Source organism: Mus pahari, chromosome 19, assembly GCF_900095145.1.
Source record: "Mus pahari chromosome 19, PAHARI_EIJ_v1.1, whole genome shotgun sequence".
Lineage (NCBI taxonomy): Eukaryota > Metazoa > Chordata > Mammalia > Rodentia > Muridae > Mus > Mus pahari.
In genome coordinates this window covers 78,441,219-78,450,596 of record NC_034608.1, presented here as the reverse complement: position 1 = coordinate 78,450,596, position 9,378 = coordinate 78,441,219, and positions in this window count along the sequence as shown.

Genomic DNA, 9,378 nt, shown 5'->3' with positions numbered 1-9,378 from the left:
TGCACCTAACAGATATCTAAAGAACATTTCATCCAAACACAAAAGAGTATACCTTCTTTCCAGAACTTCACAGGACCTTCTCCAAAATTGACCATATAATTTGTCACAAGGCAGGTGAAGAATAAAAATTTAAAAGGCATGAGCTCTACATTCAAGGGCCTTGGTCCCCGGCAGGTGACCACACCCTAAAACACATTGTTTAATGTAACACCTGGTATAGTTTAACTGTTAAACTGTTAGTAAATGTGTGACTTTGGACTTCCCCTGTTTCCTGCCCAACCCTCCTCCCTCCTTTGTGGTTTCTGCCTTCATATGCCTGTCACAAATTCGGGTCAGGNTCGAACTCCTCTACCCCTGCGTGGNGTATGAGTTTCGACCCCAGCATGCTGGCCTGAGCTCTTGTCTTGTCCTGTCTTCAATAAACTTCCTCGTGTGTTTACAGCAAGTTCGGTCTCGGTGCCTTTTGGGTGCACGTGAACCCCAAGATTTGAGTGGGGGTCTCCCTCCGGAGGTCTTTCAGCAGGCCTCAACATATACTAGAAATTTGAAATAACTCCATGTATCTTATCCCATTTCCACGGACTAAACCTGAAATTAACAACAGAAACATTAAAGAACTTACAAATTCATGGAAATTGAACAACTCTCTATGATGACTAGGTCAAGAAAGAAATAAATAAAGAAAATAAAGACTTTCTATAATTCAATGAAAATGAGGGCACTATGGGTCCAAACTTATGGGACACAGTGAAAGCAGCACCTTCATAAAGAAATTGGAGAGTTATCATACTAATGAGTTAAATGTACATCTGAAAACATGAGAAAAACCAGAAGCAAATACACCCAGGAGGAGTAGATGGCAGGAAATAATCAAACTCAGGGATGAATTTTAAAAATTAGAAGCAAAGAGAATAATACATAAAATAAACAAAACCAGAAGCTGGTTCTTTGAGAAAATCAATAAGCTAGACAAACCCTTTACCAAACTAAAAGGCATAAAGACAGTATCCACTCTCAGACATGAAAACATAGTTACAATAATGGATACTGAGGAAATTCAAAGAATCATTAGGTCTTACTTCAAAAACCTGTACCCTACAAAATGGAATATTTAAATGAAATGGATGACTTTCTATACATATGCAAATTACCAAAGCTAAATCAAGATCAGGTAAATTATAGGAAATAGAAGCAAGCATTAAAATTCTCCTCCCCCCCCAAAAAAAGCCCTGAACCAGATAGTTTTAGTGAAGAACTCTAATCCTCACATTCTTTTACAAAATAGAAACAGAATGAATATTGCCAAATTTATTCTATGAAGCAATATTCACTTGATACCTAAACTACATAAAGACTCAACAAAGAAAGACAATTACAATTTCTCTTATGAACATTGTCGCAAAAATACTCAATAAATTACTTGCAAACCAAATCCAAGAGCACATGAAGGATATCATCTACTATGGATCATCCACTAGGATTAACATAATGAAAATTGCCATTTTACCAAAAGCAATCTACAGATTCAATGAAATCCCAATCAAATTCCCATACAATTCTTTACAAATTTTGAAAAAAAAACAATTCTCAGGTCTTTCATGATTTCAAGTATTCATATCAGCTATACTTAGAATATTCAATCTGAATATCAGTCAACATTACTGGCTTAAGAACTAACCAAACTAATGGTTTCCCCATCTTCATTACTTTCACTGAGCCTATTTAGAGGTGAAGAATAGGCTAACAAAGGGGGATGATATACTTTTCTTGAATGAATCTTAGGCCTCAGCTGAGATGACTTGAAAAGCTGGGTCTGAATCCAGTGGCATATGGAGAACTTCTGTATTTTTTCCTTGTCCCATGCTTGTTCTGACAGGACTTACATTAGCAGCTCATCAGGAAGCTTACACGTGATTTAGTGGGTGACTTCAGATATTTACAACTTAGTACTGGGCTCAGAGACAAAACATTGTGAGAGAAGTTATCTGCAGAGTGTTGGATCCTAGAGCCTTCAGGATTTGGTCCAGATAGTTTCACAAATACAGCTACACTGCATTGTAAAAATCTCTTCTCTCTAGGTGCTGCAACACAACAAAGTGGACAGGCCACCCACTGACTTCCCTTCCCTGAAGCTTTGGAATCAGAAGCCACCTCGTCATAGGCACATAACATAGCTCATATATTAACTATACCTGGTGATTGCTGATTTAATACCACCCTTCTTTTTGACTACTTCAGGAGTGATATTGACTATATATGGTAGGACTGAAACCTTTCTCTTTAGACTCCACTGTCCTGTCTGCAGCATTGATATGATAATAACTCTCTTAACCAGGCAGTTGTCTGAAGGATGATTCATTCTTATGTCTCTTCCAAACCTCATTTGTTCATCCCTAAAATCTAAGTGGATAAAAGCAACACTATATGGGGTCAGAAAAACTTACTTCGTTTCTTATTGACTAAACTATAAGAGACATAGCTTCTCCTTTCCTAAAATGAGAAACAGTATAGGATGCTGCAAGCCACCACTTGGCTCAGACATCAAAGGGCAGTTTGGAATGCTTTGAGGGAGATGCTACAGCATCAGGAATCCATATGAGGCTGGGTTTGAGATCAGAACATGCTACAGCATGGACAATTGTAGGTATCAAGGAAGCATAAAATTCAAAGACACTCCAAAGCTTGATCCCGTGAGGCACGGGGATCAGAGCAGGAATTGCTTTTAGCTTAAGTCTGAAAGCAGCATTGCTGGTATCCTCTTGTCATTGAAGTGATAAAGATTTAAGGGACAGTTTTGCTCAAATATAGATAAATGTCATATTTAATTTGGATTTAGGGTCAAAATTTAATTTAGTAGGGTAACAGGTATTAAAAATTCAGGAGTAGAGATTGAGAAAAATTATTAATGAAGAAAAGTAGTTTAATGTGATGATTAGAGGACTATGTTCCATCAAGGAGTCATTAATTAAATGTTAGTAATATAAAACACACACATGGGAGGGAGGAGCAGAAACATATACACAACACACACACACACACACACACACACACATACAGAGAGAGAGAGAGAGAGAGAGAGAGAGAGAGAGAGAGAGAGAGAGAGAGAGAGAGAAACAATATATCTACTTTGATGTACTCCTTAGCTTTCAGTCACTGTGACAGAAACTTCTGATATAGAAATTTAAAGAGAATAAGTGTGTTTGTTTGTTTGCTTGCTTTTGCTTGTTGTTTCAGCTGTTTCAGCTCATAGTTAAGTGACACACATTTTTGTGGGCTATCATGGTGGCAGAAATATATGACAGGTATTAGCTGTCCTCTTCAGGAATGACCAAGAAGTACACAGATTACAGAATGCAGGGACCCAGATGACCACCTTCTTTTTCATTTATTTTTTTTATTTATTTATACTCTTTAAATATTTTTTTACATATAATAAATTTTGATCACATTCCTTTTTCTCTCACAACTAGTTCCAGATATTCTCTACCAACCTCATGAGATTGGAAAAAAAATACACACACAAAAGTATATCTGGAGCCTGTTTTGTGCTTGACAACTACTGGGTATTGGTTTACCCTGGGGTGTGGTTGATATATCCACTTGCTATTCACTGGAGAAAACTGACTTTTTTTTTTCAGATATTATCAGTTACACATGGTTTTTGGTCAAGAGTGATGCTTACAATCTTTCTGCCTGCTCTTTTGTATAGATCCCTAAGTCTAGCAAGAGGAGCTTGGATTTCTCTTGTTCTCTGCATCTTTTCCCATTTTGTGTCTCTGTGTTAAATACCATCCACTACAAGAAGCAACTTTTCGGGTGAGGGTTGAACAATGCATGGATCTATGGATATAGCAATATGGCATTAAATATTATTTAATTGTTATGCATGTTTAGCAGAATAATAGTATTAAGTTTCCCTATCTAGTTGAAAGTCCTTGGCCACTCTAGCAGACTCAGGCATGTGCTCCATCTCATGGATTTGCCTTTTTATAAAGTCAAAAAGTGGTTTGCTCCATACCATTTGTTCTAATATTGCACCACTCTGTCACGCTGGTGAGCCACTGTTGTAGGATACAGGGTTCATAGCTTAGTGATATTGATGAATACTTCTTTCCTCTGGTAGCACGTAAGGCACCTTCCAGAACCATTAACTGTAGTAAGTAAATGTTAAGTAGCTAACTAGCTACCAGCTCTTCACACTCAGGGACATAAATAAGCATGTCTTTAGCAGGTAAGTCTTATTGTCAGGTAATGGAGAACAACCAGAGGTCTTAGTAGTAGTCTGGAATCTTTAGGGAGGTCTACTGGGATCCCTTTGGCCAACAACTTCAAAAGATGTAATCTATTACTGGTATGAAGGTTTTAGTTGATGGCATAAAAAGTTGCCATGAACCAGCTTCAGTTGGCTCCCCTCAGTCTGTGGGAGAAATCAGGGTTCCAGACAGGTGTGCAAAGAGTTGGCAAGAAATGACAAACAAATACGGCCACAAGGGTGTGTGCTGTATCTGAATGTAATTTGTCAAATCGAGCATTAAACTTTTTATACAGAAGAAAATAGCGAAGTTAGGTAACACATCTGCAAGGTACAATGAGGTCACTGGATGCTTAATGACTCTTACACAAAACAGAGGAATTGAAACACAAAGGCTGGCAGGAACTGGGCAATAAAACAACTGAGACAAAGTCAGTTCTATCTAAGGTCAGCTATAGTCTTAGAAGCCAGGTGTGAGGTCTTTACACTCCAGCGGCAAGGGCTTTCATGCCCAAGCCATGTTTCTAATTAGGGAGTTCCGCTCTAGCTAACCTTCTCATGAATAATGCAATACTCTAAAACCACAGCTGGATCTACTTCCTAAACCATTGTAAATTCCTGTATATGGGAGTGACTTGGCTTTTATTCTAAATGATAGTGTGGGAGAACTTTCTACTAATAAGTAATGTAATCTGCCATACATAACTATAATAAGAATTCTAAACGTACTTTGCTAAGCTTGCCCTGAGATTTCTAACTCTATGTAGTAGGTAGTAATGCCTGATTTCTTTCACTATCTCTCTTACAATACTAGAGGCAATTCTGAATGTCACTGAATAGGCAACATTCTTACTGAAATCCAAGTCCAGGGTCAGCTCAAGGACTTCCTAGGGCATTGGTGAAGGCCAGGAAGCAAAATTCAATTTTGCTTAAGTATTTGGAAAGTCATTGCTTGGAGGCACCTATAATAAAACAATACTGAAAGAGAACACATAGATCCATTTGCAAGGACAAGTTTGGAGCATTCATTATTCGGGATGCCACAGTTCCAGGAGACTAAGTTTCCATGAAACTCTTTGCCTCGGGACTGCTTCCTGGTTTCTAAACCTGTCAAGCAAGTCACTACTAGAGAGGATGAAGCAAAATGTCTTTCATATTCTTTTTTTTTTATTTATTCATTCACTTTATATCCCAATCAGCGCTCCCACTCCCAGCTCCCCCTTGCACCGTCCCTTGTACCACCTGTTCTGCTGTGAGACAGGTGAGGCTCCCCAGAGTTATCCACCCAGCCAAGCACATCAGTTCTCTGCAAGTCTATGCACATTTTCTCCCACTGAGACCAGACAAGGCAGTCCAATTAAGGGAATGTGTTCCACAGACAGGCAACATCTTTAGGGACAACCTCTGCTCCAGTTGTTGGGGGACCACATGAAAACCAGCTGGATATCTTCTACATATGTACATGGGATCTATGTCCAGTATGCATTCACTCTACCTATTTGTCCTGCTTATAGAATACTGTGGGCTTTCCTTTCTATGTCACTCCCTTTGGAGAACACTCATAGACACAACCAGACATGTGACTCATGAATCTCCTCCGTGACTATAAATCCAAAGGAATGACAATATCATTATATATCACGATACATTTGAAGCAAATGCTTTCTGTTTCATCTTTCCCACAGCAGAAGTTTGCATTGGCAATATGTGGGATAGGGTGGATATTATTTTCCTGCAGAGGAAACTGGGAAATTGAAATCAAGATCAAGTTTGGCACACACCCAAATAAAATATATGACCCGTGCTTGCTATGAAATCCTGAAGACCCGAGTTAAAATCCCCACTATTCTTATTAAAAGCAAGGTGTAAAGACATGCATGCTTGTATCCCCAGCAAGAGGAAGTCAAAGAGGTAGGAAAATCAATGGGTTTAGCTCTAACTCCAGTGCTAGAACTTGTCTCAAAATATAAGGCAGAGAAATCCAGTGAAAAAGATATCTGATATCAACTTATGACATCCAATTGCATGCATATGTACATGTACCCCGAACACAGTTTTCTATAAACATATACCTCACATAAGTAAATAAGTAAATAAATAAGTAAATAAATAAATAAATAAACAAGCAGTATAAATTATGCTATGGCTTCACAAAACATCTGAAAATTTGTGTTGATAATGTTTACACAAAATTAAAAGATTCCACTCAGAATAACCATCTGAAACAGTGGTACACATCTTGGGTCTTGTTCACACCATATCTTAAGGGAATTATATTCTAATTTTAATGAGTTTGTACTTAGTATCAGTTTTTAAGACACAAGTACCCAAAGAATAATGTATCAAATGTAATCATCATTGGTTACAGATAAAATTTTTTCTATAATGATTTAAAGTAGTATTCTTAGTAATTGTTTTAGCAGTGTAATTCTTAATATTTGATATTTGACTCTTTATCTACATTTATATTGGATTTTTCTTTTGTTTCACATTTATGTACAGTAAATAGCTTTCAAATGAGATGAACTGGGATTTAATGAACATTAAATGTTCCTCACAGTGGCAATGCTGTGCTCATCCAATAATAAAATGTTAAAATATTTACACCACAGAAAAAAAATCTAATGCCTCGAATTTTTCCCCTGTGTCTTCAGTTTCTGATAGTCTTTAATCCATTAAGAACACATGTTGAGAAGTTGATAAGTGGAAAGCCTGAAGTAAATTTTATGTGATTAACAAAGAAATAGAATTTGTGACTCTCAAATTTCAGCACCTTCCAATCATGATGTAGGTGAAATGGATGGACAAAAGCAGCTGAGCAGATAGAATTTATCAACTGTCTGATAAGGGTTATATTAATACATTAATTTTCATAAAGGCAAACGTGAAAATTTGTGGACACATTGATAAGATAACACAAGCATTAAAACAATACTGATTATATTTTGAAGGCATGCACACACATATAATCACAATTCTTCTAATTTGTGATCACGGAAGAGAACACAGCTGATCAGAAACCTATAGAACATTAAAGAGAGGAAAAATAATCTGATTTATTATTTAACTCATGGTCTTGGTACAATTCCTTTAATGGTATATAAATGTCATTTGCTGAAGAATATTCAGGCAAAGTAGTAGAAAAAAACCTCTTATAAAAATCAATACTTAATTACTCTTGAAGTTTATCTAGAAATTACAGACAAACATAGAATAATATATGCAGAGCTACAGATAATATAACTAGAATTTTTAAAAATTATATATCTGAAACAATAAATTTTGCGAATAGGAGACAAATCTTGGTGTCTCAATAAAAGATGCAATGAATAAAATAAAAGGGTAAAGGATAAGTTGTAAATTCTCTTGTTGGAAAACTCAGTTGATAATGACAACTGTACACATAGCTTTTTATTAATTATCTAAGAATTAAAACAGCTAAGAATGAAAGTAATCTGGCTGCCATACTAATCAGGAATTTGAGAAAAAAATACACTAATGCAAATAATTCATTGCCCATGATAACAGCTTAAGTACAAGACAGAGTATGTGAAGCAGGAAAAAAAATAAGTCAATGGTTTATTATCTTCTGTCCTTTGCAATCAGATTATTATATATACATTACTTTTTCAAAACATATATTGAAAGATGACTATTCCCTTATGTAGGTGCACATATTAAGCAGTTTTAAATAAATTACATTGGGTGTTCTGAACCTCTTAATTCTTTTGCTACCCTCTGTCTAATTCAAGGATAAAATAAAATGTGACAGTTTATTATGATGGCTAATATCTAAGGGTGCAACAGTTTTCAAGCAATCAATTCCTTTTGCTGTGTCAAGTGTAATATATAAATAAATAAATAAATAAATAAATAAATAAATAAATAAATAGATTTCCCACCAAAATTAAACAACAGAGAAGAGAAGGACATTTTATACTCCTATATGTTCATAGGAACATATATGCCCCAAATGCAAGGGCACCTACATTCATACAACAATAAAATATTACTAAAGCTTATCACGCACATCAACCTTCACACATTAATAATGCGAAACTTCAACACTAAACTCAAACCAATGGAAAGGAAACAACACAAATTACACGGGAAATGAAAACTAACAAAGGTCATAACTCTAATGGACTGAACAGATATCTACAGAACCATTCACCCTAATACAAAAGAATTTGCCTTCTTTTCAATATTTTACAGAACTTTCTCCAAAATTGACTATATACTTGGTCACAAAACAAGCCTCAAAAGATACAAGAAAATTGAAATAACTCATTGTATCTCATCAACCATTATGGATTAAAGCTGGGCTTCAACAACAACAGAAAAAAAAAAAAAAGAAAGGAAACAAAGCCTATGAACTTATAGAAACTGAACAACTCTCTACTCAATGATCACACTTCAATGATTAGGGAAGAAATAAGAAAAAAATTAAAGACATTCTAGGGTTCAATGAAAATGAAGGCATAACATATCCCAACTTATGGGACTCAATGAAAGCATGTTAAGAGGAAAGTTCACAACACTAAGTAACTTCATGAAGAAACTGAGGAGATCTCATACTAGCAATTCTACAGCAAGCCTGAAAGCTCTAGAAGAAAGAGGAGGAAGAAGAGGGGGAGGAGGAAAAGGAGCAGCAGCAGCAGCAGCAATAATGACAACAACAACAACAACAAAGACACCAAAAGGAGTACAGGGCAGAAAATAATCAAACTCAGGGCTGAAATCAATATATTAGAAAGAACGAGAATAAAACAAAGAATCAAAAGAAAACATGAACTTGTTCTTTGAGAAAAATCAACAAGATAGACAAACCACTAGCCAAACTAACTAAAAGGCAAACAGAGAGTATCCAAATTAAGAAAATACAAAACGAATAGGGAAACAACACAATAGACACGGTTGCAATAAAGAATATTTAGTTCTTACTTCAAAGCTTGTACTCCAAAAATTGGAAAATCTAAATGAAATGGATGATTTTCTAAATGGGTTCCATTTACCAAAGTTAAACAAAGATCAGGTAAACTATAGGAACAGGTCTCTAACCGCTAAGAAAATAGAAGCATTCATGAAGTCTCCCAGGTACCCTGGCTAGTTTATGATCCCAGTGG